Genomic DNA, 20,782 nt, shown 5'->3' with positions numbered 1-20,782 from the left:
GAAAAGCTGACATCCACTTCTCTAAGGCAGGGATTCCCAACCTACAGATAGGGACCCAAACATGGGTTGTGATTATATTTGTTAAGGGTCACCAGCAGCTCGGAGCTGCACGTGGCTCTCAAAGAAGCCATGTCCAGCTCCTTAACACTGCCACATCCAGCAGCTATTGCTATCAATAGAGAAGCAATTACGCATTACAGTGTTCACTTCTCCACCTTTGATATTTGTAGCTATCCCAGGCAAGCCATTTAATAGATTCTTGCAGTAAGTCATTTTCACCTCCCCTCCACCGTTGGGTCACCAAGTCTTCCTGAATTGTTAAAATGGGTCCTCGCCTGGAAAAGGTTGGGAACCGCTGCCCTAGGGTGTTGGACCCCCTCTTCTGGATCCTCTAGAACCTCTTATTGGGGTTCTGGCTGCACTTCTTCCTGCACCTCCTTATTTATGCACACCCCATATGTGACCCCACAAAGCCACAGGACCTTCTTGTCAGCCCCTGCCTGGTGTTGGCTAAGATGGCCACCCATCATTCAAGGACTATGCTGATGTCCTGGGATGCTCTGCAACAGTTGATTTATTTCCATTCCCTTGCTCAGTCATGCCTCCAGGCAAAGATCCTTTGGGCAGCACTTACTGACAGGCTAGACATCTCTGAGGTGGTCGGGTGCTGTCAGGGTTTCTCTGCTCAGTGTCCCTTCTCGTTCTCTTATTTATTTTGTAACTTTTGCCCTCATACCTGTTCCTTTTTATTTTATTTTTTTTTCCCTTGTGATCTCCAGGAAACAATTGTAGACTGAGCTTAGTGGTACTTTCCCCTTTGCTGAGGATGCAGACTTGTAGTTACGGGTGGGCCTTGACTCATCTGCCCAAGTGCTACAAATATTATATAGATAGATCAGTGGTTCCCAACCTTTTCGAGACAGGGACCCATTTTGACAATTCAGTAAGGCTTTGTGATCCAAGGCAATTCAAAACGAGGAAGGTGAGAGGGAGGATCTCCCCTGGGAAAAATGACCCCCCCCACCAAATCCCCTGACTTAAAACCCTCTCAGCCCCAAAACGCCTCCCCCGCAGACTTAAATCCCTCTCAGCCCCAAACCTGTCCCCCACCTACCTCACACAAGCTCAGTGCACTGCCGCTGCTGCTCCTTCGCTGGGCTGTCACTGCCTCCTCTGTGAAGCTCCCCCCATTTCTCCTACTCCCTTCTTCCACCTACTGTGTGGGCAGATCCCTGACCTGCTGCGCTGAAATAATGGGGCTCAATTTAATTGATTTAACACCTGGATCCTTCCTGCTGGCCATTAAACCAATTAAATTGAGTTCCATTTCAGAGCAGGAGGGCAGGGACTGGGAGCTGGAGAGTGAGCAGTGGCAGTGGCAGTGGTGGGAGCTGCAAATGGCTCCTTAAAGAGCCACATGTGGTTCAGAGCTGCCCAGCTAGCGACCCTTGGAAAATCTAATGGAGTCCCATGCTTTGGTCCTGACCCATAGGTTGGGAATCCCTGAGATTTATGGATAGAAAGAACAGTTCTTCACAACCCAAAATATGGTCTCACTATCTGAGATAACCCTTCCATAGGACAGTTTGGGGGGGCAGGCCCCTCGCTTCTAGGGGGGCCCTGCTGTGGCCACTTCAACCATACTATGGATGGGGCTCAGGGTGGCCCTGGGGATTACCTGCGGGCCTGATGTAGGGCAGCGGCAAGGGTTACCTCCACACACTCACCCTGGTGGTGAGGGCTGGAGCAACCTGTCAGCCTGCTACACTCTGCCACCTTCACCCAGCCTGCTGCGTTCTGCTTCCTGCTGCTGTGGTGTCAAGGAGGGATGGGGGGAAAAAGGCTGACTCCTCCTGCAGGTCCCTGGTAGTCCCACGGCTCTCATTGTCTGGGGGCTTCAGGCAAGGGAGAGATCCAGGTGGGGCTTGTGGGAAGGAGTGTAGGGGGGGTGAAACAGAAGTGGAGCAGCATCAGGGCCTACAGCATGGGGGGAGGGGTTTGCTTCAGGACCCACACCCTCCTTGGTCTCCCTAGGAGTCTCCCTATTGCACATATCTCACCCAAGGCCCACATGCACTAGTCTAGAGTGCTTTCTCTGCAGATACTGGGGGAAACTCTTCCTCTCTCAACTGGCCAAGAGATGGCGAGAGCACCGTCTTCCTCAACGAGGGGAGGATTTGGAGGTTCAGCAGGTAAAAGTAAAGGAGCACTCAGCACAGCTGCAGCCTGGTTATTTATCTCTCTCTCTCTGCTGAGACTCAAGCGGTCCCCTGCCAACTGGTGCCACGCTGGACGGAGAGTGGGAACCAGGTAAGGTAGGAATTTCAGGTGCCCCCTGCTGCTGCTGTGTGGAAACACCAGGAATGGTTTAAAACAGATGCACAGGCAGCTCAGCCAGCCAGTTCCTGGCTTTGTTTCCACCTGTCCTCCTGGAGCAGCAACCCAGTCCAGGAGACAGAGATGGATGTATCACTTATGCTGATGCCTAATGTGGTGTGCAAAGGAGGAGTGAGGCGTGGACTAAGCATGCACACAACTCCACCGTCACTCTCAGCACAGAGCCTCCAGCCACCACAATTCCGTAGTCTGCGAGAAATTGTCCTCTCTCTGGTTTGTGCACGTGCCCACGCTAGTACCTGCATTGTAGGCCAGGCACAGCTACAGCAACACTGCTGTATATTCCTGCGGAATACTGCACCGCATCATCAGCTGTGCCAGGGAGGATAGAACCAGAACAATGTAATCTGATCTAGGGATGAACAAACACCCCCACACACACTGCATCTGAAGATGTAACTTAAGTGGCCTTATTATTGAGTTTGAATTCTCATTAGGAATGAATGGAAAAAAGGCACAAAGGAAGAGAGAAAAGAATACCATAAAAAGAGGTTGGAAAATAGACTAGAGAAAAGCAAATACGGAGTGTGTGATAAAAGGAGCACAGCAGTAAGGAGAATAATTTCTTTATTATGTGTAAAGCACAGACAATTTGCTCAGTGCCAAACAAAACACAAAATAGACGACCCTTCCATGAAGAAGGGACCCTTCCATGTACAGTCTTGCAAATGAAAAAAAAAAAAAAACCCCAAGCAAACAGATATTTAATTTTGAAAATACCAAAAATGCAGCAATTTTAGATATTTGCACAGTCGTAACATAAGGTAAGGACACTTCTCATGTGACTATACTTTGCCTGTGCAACAGTGCTACACTGAGTATTTTGTACTTCCTTTGCACAGGTTAGCAAATGCAGTCTGTTTTTTCTAGTAGAGAAATGCTTCATTTAAAAAATAAATTCCTTGTAGCTATGTTTGGATATCTAGTCTGGATGGGTCTCTGCACAGTATAGGAGAGCTGGAGTCAATTTCAAATAATCCTTCCTCTGGCTTGATCTTTTCTGACCTTTAGAAGTAGTTTTAGTGTTACAGTGTTTCCCACAATAGACAGAATACCTAGCCGATCACAAAAATGTTTTAAGAACTGTTGTTGAGGTCAGTATCATCTCATGATTTCAAAAATATACTCATTCACGTCATAGTACATATGCTGAATGTAGGCATAATTTTCATATATGTGTGTGCTAGCCCTTTATATAGCAGTTCTAATCTCCAAAGTAAAGGGTCTAATTACAAACAGTAAGGGCCCACTGCCAACCTTTAACGTTCATGAGGCAGACCCAAAAGATTGTCTGATTGGCTTAAAAATGAGTTTGTTGTTTTTTAAAGTAGCCTGGAGGGTTTATTTACTTTCTGGTTTATGAGCCTTGAAGTGTGCACATGAGTAACAATTTCAAGCTTTTCTCTCAACCACAGCTAGAAACTTATTCTTTACAAATGAAAGCCATCACTTGAGCACAGGCACTTTAGGCCTCGCCTACACTACCAAGTTTTGTTGACCAAACTTATGTAACACCCAAAAGTCGACAAAACAAAAACCGCCAAAGGACGTTCACATTTGGTCCCTCCATCGACAGACCATGCCCCCACTGGCGGTGCCATTATCGACAGTGTGAGCAATGCACTGTGGGTATGTATTCCACACTGCAGTGTTGTGGGCAGGCAGAGCTGATCCTGGCGCATCTTGGGATTGCCTCTGAGTTCTCCCCCAGGACCCTCAGCTGCGGGAGCAGCACCAGGAGCAGCTCTGTGAACTCGCTGTGCTGAGGAATGTCAAAGCTGCACAGCAATCTGTTTCCCTCCCCCCGCCTGCTCTGTGTTCCTGGTGCAGAGCAGAACAGGGGCAGTCCAATGATTTCTTCTTTAGTCCCCAAATGAAGCAGCTCACTCAGCTGTCAGGCTCTCCCCTGAACTTTGAAAGGTGAGGGGCAGCAGAGATCTGAACACAGGGCTGGTCCGAACTAATTGGCAGCCCCAGGCAAATAGGGGCTGCAGGCTGGGGAGAGGAGGCAATGGGTGCACCCTCCTGGCTGCTGAGCCCTTCTGCATGGCCCTGGTGTTCCCTGGCCACCCAGCTGCTCCCAGCTGCAGCCTGACCCTCCTCATGCGGCAAGTGCCCGCTGGCTCCGGCCCCGCATGGGCCAGTCCATTTTGGTGGCCCCTTGAACTTGATGGCTCCTGGTGACAGCCCAGCTCGCCCACCCCTAGGACCTGCTCTGACTGAACAGAGGCATCAGGGCAGGCACTGTGGGATACTGGTGGAGACTAGTTCTGTTGACAAAACAAACAACAGTGTTTACCAGCTCTTGGATGACAGTGAGGGAGGGGAAAAGAAAAAAGTCTTTCCTGGGGTGGAAGTTTTCTGTTGCTGAAACTGGGTGTTTTTCCTGGCAAAAGTCGCACTCCATGTGCACACTTTCACTGCTTTCTTACCAAAAGGCAGTTTTTGGTGACAAAATGTGGTAGTGAAGAGAAGGCCTTAGGTAACACATTAAGGCTGCATCTACACTGCACCTCTCTTTCAGAAGGGGCATGTAAATGCAGCAGATCAAAAATGCTAATGAGGCACTGATATGAATCTTCAGTGCCTCATTTGCATAATAACAGCCACCTGCCACATCAAAAGTGCTGCTTTCAAAATGCAAACTAGCCATGTAGATGGGGTTCCTTTGAAAGGAAGCCCCATTTTCAAGAGCACCCTTCTTGCTAAGTTTTTTTCAGGAAGAAGAGTGCTTTCGAACGCAGAGCTTCCTTTTGAAGGAACTCCGCCGACGTGGCTAGTTTGCATTTCAAAAGCAGCTCTTTCAGAACAGCGAGTAGCTGCCATTCATAACAGAGCTTCATTAGCATTCTCGATCCACTGCATTTACATGCTCCTTCCGAAAGGGAGGGCAGAGTATTTGCAGCCTAAATATCGTGAGTGGTGAGATAAAATCACAAAAGCAATAAAAACCAAGAAGTCACTACAGGCTGGTTTACTCCCAGACCCACAACAAGGAGAGGCTTGTAGTTGCACTACCCCACGGCTTGGAACTGACTGGGGAAGAAACTATGACTCTGGGCAGTTCTACACTAGATCTGAAAGTCGATCTAAGACACACAATTCCAGCTCTGACAATTGCATAACTGGAATCAACATATCCAAAACTGAGTTTTCTGGCCGTCCATACAGAAGGAGGTTGGTGGGAGAAACTCTCTCGTTGACCTCCCTTACTCCATGTGAAAATGAGGATTACCAGGGTCGACTGTTGAACCATGATAATTCCATTTAGTGCACCCCCACTACGTGCGCTAAATCAAACCTTGTAACATCAACACTGAGTGGGTTGGTCTATCTACCCTGCTTGACAGGGTTGATCTTCTGGTAAGTGTAGAAGTAACCTCTGCCGGACACAATTCCCTCCCTGGCTTCTCTGTTCTTCCACTGTAACTAATTACTTCTTCTGCCCCAGTGACGCGGATGTGTTGGGCAGCATGTTGGAAGGGTAGAATTGGGACCATTCTCTTCTCCTATTTCCCCAATCCCTACTGAAAATGCTGCTCTCCCCATAACAGCGCTACATGATACCCAGTGAGTGAGGCACAATCCTACCCTAATTAACTCTCTTAAACTGGATGTACACTTACCTTGAATATTGACAGCTGCTACACAATTTTAGGTATGCCAATTGCGTACCAAAAATCGATTTTGCAGCCATCAATATTCATTCCTGTCGTCATGGAAGAATGCCGATGGGAGCACTCCTCCCATCGTTTTTCCTTAATCCTTGGGGCTCGCAAGGAGTTCTGGCGTTGACCCCAGAATGTGCTGTTTCGTGCATGAGCAAAACAGCACCCTGGAAGATCGAACCTAAGCGTTCAATTTTCCATGGCCAGTGTAGACCCAGCCACACATACTACTGAGGAATTACTCTCCTGCCACAAGGATAAATCTCATTAATTCCAATGGGAATAAATTATATACCACATTCAGTTGCAGTAGAGCCCAGAGGTTCCCGTAAGAAGCAGGGCCATATGCCGCTGGGCACTGTGGGATGGCTCTATAGCTCTATACCATCTAACTGAAAATGCCGAGAAAGTGTCACTTGGAACTGTGTCCCTTTCACTTGGATAAACACATTCCCTCTCTTGCGCTCTCTCTCCAGAGATGGAAAAAGGCAGTAAGCTAGGGGAGAAGAGCTAAGGTCAAGTCTCACTGAAAATAACAAGAAAGCAATGTTGGGGAGAAATAGTCAACACAAACCTGTCTGGTGAAAGTTAGAATAGACACACAAGGCATGAGCATGTTTTTAATATTGGACATTTCCTTTATCATTATTAGTGAGATAATGAAGTCAGATTCTCTCTCTTTATTCTGGCTAGCAGAGAAAACGCCCATTTTCCCCAGCTTCTAGTGTTGGCTTGTGTGTGTATGAGTTAGAGACAAACAAGGCAGGTGAAGTAATATTTTTTTTGGACCAATTTCTGGTGGTGAGAGAGTGGTCCCAGCCTTAGAGCAAGGCAAGCAAGGCAGTTGCCTTGGGCCCTGTGTCTGCAGGGTCCCACATGCCCACCAGCCAGGCCCCATTGTCAGTATGGCCCCTTGGGCCCCACAAACTCTTTGGCCAGACCTGAGAGAGAGATGAACTTTTGAGCTTTATCCAGAGCTCTTGAGAGAGGGAGAGAGAGAGAGCACGACAGGTGGCTTCCATGTAGATTAAGGGGAAGTAATTTAGAATGGCATTCTGAGATAAAATGCAGAGCTGCATATTAATATATTAACGCTAGATACACTAACATCCACCTACCAACCTGCGCCTCCTTTTCATTGCTAGTGGCTACCTGTTATTAGGGAGGTGGTGTATTTGCAGTGAGGTTGAAGAAGTTTTAGAGAAGTGAATTAGTCTCTACAATAATTAACCCAGTAGGAGCCCAATATCCTAAGTGAACTGTGAAGTGAAGAGACTCCTTTGTTACAAAAATTGGTTCATTTCTACTACACAAAAACTGCCCTGAGTCTCCAGAGGACCGATATGAATGCCTGTGGTATATAGAAAGGCAGGTAAAGTGCTAGATCATTAGCCTGAGAATCTCAAAAATGCCACTGTGTTTAATGCAAAGTACTGCTGAATAGGAAACACTCAAGTTTTTAGTAGATGTATTGATTTCAATTCAGTGACACTACGGATAATGCCTGGACCATTAAACTGAATATAGTTCCCAACCTTTTCAGTCAAGGATATAGAGTGAAATTTCCAGGCCTTGCTTCTTCTGCACTCCGTCTAGCCATGTTCTACCCTCACCCTGCCTCCTCTCAGCCCCCTTGCTGCCAAGACCCTGCTCACTTCTCCCCATATTGTCAGTCCCCGTTCTGCCACCCAGAAGAGACAGTCCCTGCCATGAAGGTCTTACAAAACAAACTCCGAAACTGCTAGTCAAAGTGGCTCTTTCCAGGCCTCCAGATACTTATTCCTGGTGGAACTGCCACGAATCATGATAAATCACTGTTAAATTGCATGGGGACAAATGCTTTCCCTTTCTTACCTAGTAAGGGCTTTGTTTCACTCTCCCTGAAACACTTGAGACTCTTGTTCTAGTGCAGATTTCGTCAGCTAGTATTTTCTACCATGACACTCAAATTTTGGATCAGCATTTCCTGCCTACTCAGAATTAATTCTAGGTGTCGCCTAGCAAACAGAAGGGTAATTTTCATTCCTTTCAATTTTTCATATATTACTTAGACATTAAAAACCAGACACAAATTTATTATAATGGAAACCTTAAATTAAATATGTCATGCCCAAAGAGAAGCCTGAGCCATATTTAGACACTTTAGTGTGTTGGTGTCATGTTACAGATTTGCTTATTCAATGTGGGTAGTTTGGCCCTAGGCCTAGTGGGAGAAATCATATGCCCTCAGATCCACAGGTACTGGAGTTAGAGCCAGTATAAGGTCCCTGCATGGACAACTCCAGCATCTCACTGATCCTGAAGGAACAGCACCTCACTGCTTCTATGTAATGACACGGAACTCTGCAATGATCCTACCACGCCCATGCAATCCAGTCTTTCATATGGCTAAAGCACTGTCTGTGACAAAGAGTAACTGATGACTGCTCAACAAACAAGCAAATGCCCTCTGTGCTATATGATTAAGTCACCAATCCTTAGGGAATGTTTCCATAGAAATCACCAGAAGATTACGATTTTTCAGTAGAAAACTGTTATCCTCTAAATTCTATAGGGTGATTAAAAATCTAAGGAAAGATTAGCATTACCTAACCAATTGTGCAGGTTTTTTAAAAGAATTACTCTAATTTTTACTGAACATTATTGATTTTGTGATTATTTAATTCTAAGCACAACTTTCCCAGAACAAATTATAGAAGATCACTGTGTTTCCCATATTAAAAATCTCAGGTAAGAGCTCTTAAACAGCTGTAGCCATTTCAAGCAGGCTGTTGCATTATATTATAGGAAAAAGCCTACCATGGCAGTCCTTTTTCTGTGAGCAAAGGCCTGGCCATGGAATTGAAGCAGTTGGAGTGAAGCAAAACAATTCCCACAGACAAACGGACACTAAGGAAGGACTTTATTGACTCTATATACATCTTTAAGAACAATAAAAATTCAGAACATATAAATAATTATTCTTGGGAGCTCTGTTGTTTGGCTAGAAACACTCTGTGAACACTGGGTGGGAGAATGTTAGTTGCTCCGGCTTCTATCACAGTGGTTCTCAACAAGGGTTACATGGAGACCCAGGATCCGTCTTCCGGAGTTTACACCAACTCATCTAGATATCTGCCTCATTTTACAAAGCCTATCTAGCAAGCGCTTGTGCAGTGAGTATAAACTAAAATTCCACACAGACAGTAACTTGTTTGTACTACTCTACCTACTATACAGTAAGTGTAAATAGAGTTCTTATGTTCAATTGGTTTATAATTATAGGGGGAAAATGAGCAAGCAATTTTTCAGTAATAATTTCCTGAGATACTATCTGTGTTTTCAGGTCTGATTTGGTAAGCAAGCTTGTTTAAAGTAGGGGATATGCAAGGCAAATCAGACTTCCAAAGGGGATAGAGCTGCCTGCAAAGGTTCAGAGCCACTGTTCCGCCAGCTTTCAATAAATGAAATCCCCACCCCCAGTATCCTCTGGCAAAAGGACCACAAAATGCTAAAGGCTTAGGTCTTGTATTGGCCTTTTGCATGTGGATGTAGTTCTCTGCTAGGGCAGAAATTGAAATTCTGCTGAATAAACTGAAGTTTAAATGAGCTTGTGCATACATTAGGGGTAATATAGCTGGGAGACAAGGACTGTTTCTGTACTAGTCTGAAAAGGGAGGTTAGTATGCCGCAGACTCATCAATGCTGTAGGACTGGCTACTACATTTGTTTGTTTTTCTACACCATCTCAGTTCCCTAGTGGTAATGAAGATAAACTCTCTCCTGTCTAACTGCACAATGGCACACATATATTTATAGATCTTTATTTAATAAAATACAACAACATGGACTTGTCTACACTTGCCCCCAACTTCAAAGGGAGCATAGTAATCAGGACCATGGGAGATTACTAATGAAGTGCTGTGGTGAATACGCAGCACTTCATTAGGCTAATCTGCCCTCACGGCAACTTTGAAGCTTCAAACTTCGAAGTGCCAGCATGCGTTTGAAGCTTCAAAGTTGCCACAGGGGAGAATCAGCCTAATGAAGTGCTGTATATTCACTGCGGCACTTCACTAGTAATCTCCCGTGGCCCTGAATACCAGGCCCTCTTCAAAGTTGGGGGGAAGTGTAGACACAGCCTATATGTTTAATATCAGTGCTTTGCTGTATAGCCATGGACTTAGGCACAAGCTTACACAGATTGCTGAAATAGGGCCATGTTGCACAGACATTTCTCTGTTATTACACTTTTTGATTATATATGGTTTTCTGTTTGGATAATAAAGACTTCCTTTCAATTTTACCTCTGACCATAGGACAAACTCTCGCGTTAAATTCTGCCATCAGTTACATGCCGACAAGTCCACTGATTTCAGGGAGGTTGCAGATGTATGACAGAGGACAGAAAATGGTTCTACAGCCTTTGGATATTTTTTTCCAACAGTCCTTAGCTATTCAACCAGAAAGGCAATCTTTTTTCATCTGGCAAAGGTTTGAAATCACTTAAAATGCCTCTCATGTTATTTCAACAGGAAATGAAAAGCACATTTTAAAATATATTCAGATGGTATAATTTAACAATACATTCCTGGGCATCATCCTCTGAACCTGCTGATCCAGAAACAGTGCTCCTCCAACATCCTTTCCTGCTTTACCAGAATCAGAGCATTGCAATTCTTCTAGTTAGCTATTTTGTAGAAAAACAATTTGAACATTCAGGCTTAGGTGTGGATGAGAAACTATTGAAAGTTCAGTTTCTCTCCCTTACAGGACTATAAACTTGATTTATTTAATACTGCTTAACCTTGCCTATCTCACGTTTGCTTTTTTAATGAAAGCCAAAGCATGTGAATTAAATACTTTGTTATAAAAAGGGACATTTTAGAAAGCTATAGTCACAGATAAATGGCTAGTGAAAGCTGAAACCACACAGAAAGTCATTAGTAGTTTATGGGTGTTTGTTGGTCTATGTGAAACATGTTGGTATTCTCATCCAGTTACTAATGATCAGGAATTCATATAAACCTCACTCCCTTCAAATACCACAATGGTCCTTAACTGGCATTCTTGTTGACAGTCCCAAACAAAACCCAAGGACTGATGGCCTAATGACCAAGAGATAGTCAATTATTTTTGTCAGGTCCAAGTATCTTGGTCAAGGTACAGTCAAGGTCCAGACCTCAAAGAAACAGTTTTCACACCATGATCCATTAAAAAGCACCTCGTGGTCTGGATTTTGCCTGTCATCTGCCTATTGACTACTCCCTGTCTACTCCAAAGGCTGCCAGAGTCAACGAAAAGACTCCCAATTAATTTCAATGGGGTTTGGATCAGGCTCCGCCTTAGCAGAGAGATTTAACTACATTTTTTTTACCCCTAAAACCATATGGGTCTACTCTACAAATTTTTACTGGCATAGATACATATCTTTCAAAGATGTGATGTGGCACAATCCCTGACTGAAACAGCTGTGCCAACAAAAGGCCCTAGTGTAGATGTAGTTATACTGGCAAAATTACATTTGGGCCAGCATATGACTTGGGGGGAGCTGGATATACTATATAAGCAAAAGCACAGCTTTGCCCATTCAAGCTGTATCTACAACAGGAGCACTTTACCGATATAGCTATACCAGCAAAGCACTTCTGTGGTAGATCTAGCTCTAGTCACATGGCAGGTGAGTCACAACACCGTCACTACAACCATCTTTGCTATTTATGTTCTGTGAATGACATGAGGACTTAAGTCTCCTAGGCTCTCACGCTGGTGCATTTCGAAAGCAATTAATTCATTTTCCAAAAAGATTGTGGTCAGGCCAAGAGATGAACCTCTTCTAGGGCTCTGGATGGCTTTAAACAACTAAAGTAATGGGACTTCCCCTACTTCCCAAGGGAAACTATTTTACAGCCTTATAGATCTCAGTGTCGGAGAGATTTTCCTGATACAGACTGAACCTCTCTAGTCTGGCACCCTTTGGACCTAACCTGGTCACAGACCATGGGAGGTCGACACTGGCAGCATTACCAACACTTCCACTGCTTACTAGGCTTACTGCTTACTTAGAAGACATTTAGGGGTAAGTTACAGCTAAATAAAAGCACAGAACACTGAGAGCCAGGACTGGTGGCTATAAACAAAACTTTATGGGACCACAGGAAATTTTGTCACACCCATGGGAAGTGGTCATCCGGCTAACTGAAATCATGCTGGAGTATGGATATTTCCAGATGAGATGGTTCCAGACTAGAAAACTTCAACCTGTAATTCATCTACATGAATTATGAGATCCTTTTGACATCACAACCATTACAGCATTGTTAAGGTCCGGTTCATTTAAAATTATATGCTCTAGTTTATGCAGGGTTTCTCTGTGACTATGGCAAAATACTTTCTAAGGTTAACGTATTATTATTCAATTCACTTTTTTTTCAGTGAGCATGGACACCTCTAATTTACAGACCCCAAAAATGCATAATCCCAAATGGGAGTGGAGTCAGAAGAATGATGAGTACACAAAAATAAATCTTCCCAGTAGAAAACACATTAACTCTTTTATGCAAATATTTACACTGGTATTCAGATAAAACAAAGTAATGCTTCATATAACATTTGGTATAACATATCATGCTTATAATATCATTCTTCCCACTGAAATATTTCTAAGATTTTGTTTTAGGTTTTTACTGATTCTGCTTTTTAAATTTGGAGGTCTAGAAAAACTGCACTTCATTTTTTACTGATTTTCACCTGAATTTTGGATCACTCAAGTCCATGAAAATACTGATTATGTTAAGAAAATCCAATATATTAATATAAAAAGCGTTGTGTATTAAAATGACAGCTTCTCACCTTTCAGAAGGAAGCTGTCTTTTTATGAAAAAAATGTTGACAAAGTCTGAAAATTCTTTCACTTCCCTGCAAAAATGTGACTATTTTTGTGAGAATTTCTTGTGATCAGATTAGTTTTGCTCACTACAGAAACTTCACCAAGCTGTCTGTAATCCATTCATATAAAACTAAAACATATACAGAAACAAAAGGAATAATTTTGATACAAACAACCAGAAACACATTAAACCTCATTTTCAATTTTGATAACGTGCCTCATTCCCATTAATGTTACACGAATACCAGTGCAACTAGATAAAAATAAACACATTAATTTTACCTGAAATCATGCAAGAAACTGAAAACCACATTTGCAGTGAGGATCCTGTTTATTCACTGGAACACAATTTTGCAAGACTGTTCCAGATGGCTGGAACTGCAGTGAAGATTCTCCAACCCGACAGTGTTCAGAGAACCCAGTATGAGATGAGTAAATGGGGTTGGAAGGAAATAAGGTCTGTGAGGCTGGAGATCGTCCAAGAAAGATTTTTCAGCAAGGGTTTTGATTTACTCCCAAGCAGGGAGCAGTATTTCCAGGAGAGACCAGCTTTAAATTTTGAGCAAAGGTCCAGAGAAGCCTTCCAGCAAACCTACCATGGAAAAACGCTAAACAAACGTATCTCCCGATTGTCTTAGACCAGTAGTGTCCCACAGTAACTCAAGGATCACTGCGCTTGTGGTTGTGGTCTTTCCATATTTGCCACAGCTGCCTCTCGCCTGCTCTAAACAAATGCCCTCCCCCACCCTACAGCCAGGCTCCCCCAGCCCCCCGCCCCCCAACTGAATGCCCTCCCCCCGCCGCAGAGCCAGGTGCCCCCCCGGCCCTCCCCAGTGACTCACCAGAGCCACCGCTGCTGCTGGAGGCGCAAGGGCCACTGGAGCCAGAGCCCTTGGGAGTGCTGGGGCCACTGGCATTGGGGCTGCGAGGACTGGTGGGGCTGTGGGGGCCCACAGGAGCTGTGCTGGGACCAAGCCAGGGCCGCAGGAGCTGCGCTGGGGCTGGAAATGCCTAGGCTGCAGGAGCCACATGGGCGCTGGAGTGGCCGGGGCCTCTAAAACTGGAGGAACTGCACCAGGACCAGAGGATCCGCGCTGGGGCTGGAGCCGCAAGAGCTGACGCCACACATATATCCCATCAAGCAGTGGGGCACTTGTGCGGAGCAGGCGGGGGGCACTCCGTGTGTGAAGCTCTGAGGAGCTGCATTTAAGGGCTCCAAGAGCCACATGAGGCTCCACTGCCTGGAATCGCCACACCGTGTTGTTCTGTTCGCCACATGTGGCAAGTGGTGAATGTACTGAATACTGTGACCTTAGACCCATCCTCCTACCAGCTGAACCTGCTCACCTTCAAGGCTGTGCCAGTCATCTCTGAGGTCCTCCTCTCTATCAATGAAGGAAAGGTTGCAAACAGCTTGTTTCCTGACCTCTATTCCATATTGACTTTCCACTGCTCAGGGCTTGATTATTGGTGGCTCAGTGTAGAAAGAAAGATAGTAATTTTCAATTATGTCTTGAAATGATAAGATGGCAGTGAAATTTCTGAGTAGGGAGGTAACTCATGCTTCTTTGTACCTCTGAGAAGGAAAGCAACAGCATAACACACATGGTGGAATCTGGAGGGCTAGGAGTTCAGAAGGCCATAGAGAAAGGTGATATAATAATCATGAAGAGGCGAGCCTATGGATGAAGATGGAGTCCCAAAAATGGTATGCCATAGGCAGTGTTATAGAGGTAGTGACAGTAAGACATGATGACAAAGGGAATATGGGAAGAGATGGAATCAAGAGTCAAGGACAACGCCAAGATTATGAATAGAGGAGGAAACAAAAGTTCTGAGTCGTGGAGATAAAAAAAAACGAACTGAGTTACTGGAGGATGCTTTGATTATCTAACGGTATGTCTACACAGCGAAGTTATTTCACAATAATAGCTGTTATTTAAAAGAAGCTGTCAGCATCTACAGCTATGTCTACACGAGAAGCCTCTGCTGACAGAAGTCACTGTTGGAAGGGATCTCCCAGCAAAACTTCTCTCGACAGTTTGTGTCTACACATGAAAGCAGATCAAAAGAGCAATCCACTCTGTTGACAGAGAGCAGCCAGACTGCCCGGCCCTCTCTTGACAGAACGGCTGACCGGAAGCTCTGCAAACACGGCTGTCTGGGGAACCAGGAGCCCTGTCTGTTGATAATAGGACCCTAGAGTGTTTACACGGCTGTTCTGTTGACAGAACACTGTCTAGAAAGGCATTACACCTGAAGAGGGAGAGATACAACGCTACTGACAAATGTGCTGGGTTTTGTCAACAAACTGTTGACAAAGTGCATTTTGTGTGTCGATGCTCTGTGGCTTTTCCCGACAAAAGCCCAGTTTTGCTGGGAAAGACCCTTGTGTAGACATAGCCTTCATGAACACAATCACTATTCTGAAATAATTTCAAAATAGCAGGTGTCTTATTTCGAAATTGGTAAACCTCATTCTATGAGGAATAGCACATCAAAAAAGCTATTTCAAAATAGGTGCTGTTAAGACAGGGAATAGAGCCTATTTTGAAATAAGCCATAGTGCATCCAATGGCTCTATTTTGAAATAGGCTGTATGTGCCTAGACACTGGATTTTGAAACAACTAAGTGTGTAGCAGTGTTATTTTGAAAAAAGCTATTCCAGAATAGCTCTTCCAGAATAGCTTATCTCAAAATATGACTGCTATGTAGACATGCCTAAGAGGATCACTTTCGTCTTTGAACCTTTTAGCTGACAGAAGATGAAATGAAGTCACAAGGCTGTTTGGTGAAACCAGGCAGAGTCATTAAAATTGTCAAAGGATAAGAACAGTTGAAGACCATCAGTGTAAATGTGGTAGCTAAGGATAGTCTACCAAAAACACAAATATGTAAGAGCCATGTTATCTGGAATTCTGATAACTGGCACTCTCCATTAACCAGCATCTGCTCCATCGGTGGCCACCTGGACAGGGCTGGCAGAGCAAGACTGGTGGCTACAGGGACGGGGCACATTTGATTATCTGGCATCCCCTGTTCCCAATGGGTGTGGGAAAATAAAGCTTATACTGTGCCTAGGTTCAAGAAAGAGTGCTGACATTTCTTGGAAGTTATTTCAAATGGTACTGCAAGAGAGAATAATATTTAATACACAAATAGAGCATGCATTTTAACAACTAGCTATATTTTCACTCATTCTCAGAGTTCCATATTGCTCTTAGATATTCAGGCGTGCATCATTAATGAGAGTTGCATGGTTGAATTCCCATGCATCATGCTCAGAATGAAAGTTGCGTGGCTAGCTATCACACACAAAAATTACTCTTTACTGTCTTTATGCTTCTCACAGATGTATTGTCACTTGCCCATGTGGTATAAACCCGTGGCCTGTTTGAAATGTGCTTAGTTGCATCAAATAAAACTCCTAAGTTTAGACACACTACTGCACATTTGTTCCCCTCATATGAGCTTTTCAAAGTATTCGTGTTTCTTCTTTCATGTTTGTGCTTGACTGTTTTGAACCTTTAAAAATGAGCTAAATATATGGATGGAACAAACTGAAGGAATGTACATTAAAAAAGCAGTTGGCTTTTATGTAATTATTACATTTATTTATTGATGAGGAAAATAATGTGTTTTGGGGGTGGGGAGGAGGGTCACTGCTTCTATAGATCTCCAAAACATTTATTACATCCATCTAGCAAGGAGTGTCAAGGCTTCTGCCTCAGTAATGTGCCAATGCTTGCTCAAGCTTTTCAATGCAGTGCTGAAACCAACCTCGACATGGCACTGAAGCAGAAACCTTGGTGCTTGAGACTGCAGAATGAATGGAGTACGGTATTTTAAATTTATCAGGCCTGCCAAGAATGGCTCAGCAGGTTACCTTTTCGATGTGCACATGTGTATGAGTCACACACGTAACTGATAAAAACAAATGTGAGGACATGTCGCAAGGTTTATCCCTCTGCCCCACTTCACCACCCCTTTTAATTGTTATTCTTCAATTATAAATCATGTGGGGGGGGCGGCAATGGCACAAGGAAGTTCTCAAAACTGCTCTAACATTACTTTTCAAAGAAGCAAAAGTGAGAAATCCTGGGTTCTCTAATGCTGACTGATTTTTGTTCTGCAAACTTGGGAAAGTCATTTAACTGCCCGTTGCTTTGGTTTCCCTCTTCGTAAAACAGAAAAATACTAATGCTTGTGCTACTTTGGAAAGTGCCTTTAGAACTAGTCGTATGGACTAAAGTTACAACATACTATTATTTACGATCCAAAAGGGTTTATATGAAAGGAAAGATATTCAAATTATATTTTGAATGAGTCTGAGGGGCAGATGCAAAAGAAGGGGCTGTACTGTAGAGGCAGATGTTCAAGGAAAACCACTAGATCAAAATATGGTAAAAGATATACATATTAATCACAGAATGGGCTACATCAGAGATGTGCAAAGAGGGGGTGGGTCTGAAATTTCATAAGCGGGGTGCAGCATTATCAGTTGCTGGGTCTCAGGCACATCCATCTCATTAAAAATGTTGCAATATGTTACTCTTTTTATGTATGTATATTCACATTTATGTGCTGATTAATAAAGTTTTTACATTCAACATTTATTTCCTTACACATGCTGAAAGTTTTTGTCCCATATGAACATTACCAAAATTTCTGTTGGTTTGGATTACATTATTAGATGGGCTTCGGAGGCTGCTAACTGCAGGGATGAAAAGTGGGGCCTGATGTAAAAAGTTTGTTCACCGCGGGGTTACATCATTGACAAGATAAAAGTGAGTGGAAATAAAAGCAGAGGAATGAAACTGATCTGGTGAAAGAGGGTGAAGAAAGACTACTTATGAGGTGTTTTATCATTTGTATGAGTGAGTCACAGACACAGAAGAAACGTGCAACATCCAGTCTGTGTCTAGACTGCATTTTGCATATCTTTTGCCAACAATTCTGTTGGGAGAGGCTTTTCTGACATTTGGGCCATCCACATGGGGCTAAATGTCAGAAAAACCCCTCTGTTGAGACACCCCTTCTTCCTCATGGAAGAAGGTGTACAGGGATGCTGACAGAACACTCCATATCGGCAGATCTCTTCCAAGAGATCTGCAGTCTGGATGCGCACTGTGTGGACAAAACTTCTGTCAACAGAAGTTTCTGTCAACGTAAGTCTGAAGTCTAGAGATAGCCCCAAACAGCCTATGGTTGGCTGCAAGCATAAGGGAGGGTTGGTTCAGTCAAGCACAGAGCAGGACATTCAAAAGTTTCTGGTCCATTACTTTTCTGGGTATAGCGACCCAAGCACCACAACCCTACACAAGTAAGCATATCAAGCACCAGAAATCAGAAGGGAAAGAAGCTGAGAGCAATTGAAGTATGGGTGAGGTAATAAGAAAGCATTGGTCCTTTTGAAAAAGAGAGGAATAAAAACTCTAATTCAATGTCTTCTGAATGAGTCACAGTCACCATTTCTTACATATTGACTACAATAATATTCTTTTGCTGGACAAATGATGTTTGTAAATTGTTTAAAAATCCAAATTCGTATAGTTGCTGACCACAAGTGTTTTTCTGCTCAGCCCATAGATGTATTTGCCACTACTGTCAGCACTTGTCAAATCCTATTTGTGGTTTTTAACTACATGATGAATTCCTATTTTGAAAGCTTGATGCAAGTTTCAGTTAGCATGTTATTGAAGAAAGAAGTAAGGATGTTAACGTCAGACTGCAGTTTAGTACCAAAAGGAATATGCCCTCTAAACTTTCAGAAATCTTTCCTAATAGTTTCTCCATTCATGTTTTAAGGAAGAAAATCCTTCACTGAAACTGAGGATGCAATGTATAACCAGAAATCTATAAGATATAATCTCATCTCTTCTAATCATGCAGATGAATATGCTGCTATTCAAGAAATAGAAAAAGTAAATACAAAAATAATGACTGCATCATTTTTATCTCTTCGGTTCTATGTTCAGACTGCAAGAAATTCAATTCCAGTTGGACCACACTCTTGCTTTTTATTTCCTTTCACCTAAGATTTTTTTTTAAATGCGAAGAGGTATTAATATAGAAAAGCATGTATTTTGCCCTGGTTTACACCCATCATCCTAACCATTACAACAAGACAAAAGCATTAAAGTAAAATTAATCATGTCAAAAGATTTTAGCAAAAACAAGTGAGACCATGCATAAAGCATCGTTTTGTCTAGTGTGAAGTCATGCTCTGATTAAAAACATATAATGAAAGTGAAAGTAATACATCATTGCCTTAGCAGTAGGGTTTTTGGAAGTGCTATGCAAGTCTGAACACAAAAAAATCTTTATGGGTTCTGGCTTTTGAAACTTACAATTATTATAGTTTCATTTTAAGAAATGAAACAATGGGTGTTTTTAAAATTCACTCAATCTTAAAGGTTACAGTTACAAAGAAATAGTAAGGTGTTAGGCATAAACAAGGGGACTCCTGGTAGGATTATGGTTGATAATTAAAATATAAGCAACAGCCATTGATCTTGACTAGTGAGGCACAGTGATGCTGCAATGAAAGAATCACCTTCAATGCCCACCATGTAGTTTACTCAGTTTTAAGGAGCACTGAGAGAGTATTAAGTGATGAAGCACCCAGCAGCAGGGGACTCCTTCTGTTCCTAATTGGGACCACTAAACACCTGTCAGTTTAAGATTAACTAGCGTCATTGGTAGCTGTAGTAGCCTATTGCTGCTATGAGACACATAACAACCTTTAAAGAGTGTGTGTGAATGCACATGCACATTTGAGAATCTGGGTGACTCAGCAAAGAACAGTTAATATGGTAAATGTGTTCACTCTACATTGCCATGTAGCTTGTAAAACCTTCTACTATGCTTGGATGCGAATGTGCAATACTGAATATTTCAAGATATATAGCAACGTGCATCCATGTATCTCAAATTAGAATTGAGCCCACTGAAGGTAAAATTGGCTGTCAACATATTCTTTTAAAACACCACATTTCCTCCTCTCTTTTGTTTCCCAGCTAAGAAACAGCCACTCTGTGAGGAATATTAGCAGGGAAAAGGGGAAAATACACAATAATACTGGACTGTAAAAAAATCTAATTAGCCCTTGAACCATAACATTCTCGCTTATCGAAGATGACATTAAAATTGGAAATGGGTTCATATCTCCCCTCCTCTTTTGGTTGTATGATGAAGGTGAGTTATTTTCCTGATACCTTTAGAATTACTCCCATTAGTCCTGATGCATTAGTTGCTTTGTGAAGCCAGGAACAGAGAAGAAGGCAGTATCCTTTGCCAACAGATCAAGTAAGCTAGCATGAACAAAGCAAAATTTTTATTTTGCAAAGCTCTTATACTCAACAGCTGCAGTACTCATCCTGCTACTCTCTTCATATCCCTGAGTATCAAGACTTTTGCGGAGTCTTTGGTCTCCCACAGATGATATTCTTGCTCTGATTGTATTTCACACAGGGCATCTCATGGAGCTTTGATACAAAAGCTGATACAACTCTTGAGAGTTGAGGGTAACTACCTTCCTCTAACAGATTAACAGGGCCACTTCAATAATATCTGGGTCTCATTCCTGAGTCATTTGATACAGTCTCCCAGTTGCAAGACTTAAAATTTCCTTTGCAGTCTTCTCTTCTCACCTGCCATACTCCTATTACACACTACTTGTAGAAGCCAAGGGAGAGGAGAGGAGAATAAGTAATATGGACAAACCAAGGGCCAAATTCTGTGTACATGTTACATCAGTGTAAATCCAAAGTGACTCTACATAAATGGACTAACAAATTTATTTATTAGGTAATGAGCATGAAATTTGCCCTCTTGTGACTGGATAAG

The 20,782-nt window shown here is 43.1% G+C and overlaps 1 protein-coding gene across 1 annotated transcript in view; it reads right to left on the bottom strand.

Annotated features, from left to right (window-relative positions):
• KLHL14 (kelch like family member 14) overlaps positions 1 to 20,782 on the bottom strand; it is a 94,916-nt gene that overhangs the window by 48,091 nt on the left and 26,043 nt on the right. The window lies entirely within an intron of this gene.

Source organism: Carettochelys insculpta, chromosome 2 (genome assembly GCF_033958435.1).
Source record: "Carettochelys insculpta isolate YL-2023 chromosome 2, ASM3395843v1, whole genome shotgun sequence".
NCBI lineage: Eukaryota > Metazoa > Chordata > Testudines > Carettochelyidae > Carettochelys > Carettochelys insculpta.
This window is presented reverse-complemented; position numbering and strand designations above follow the sequence as displayed.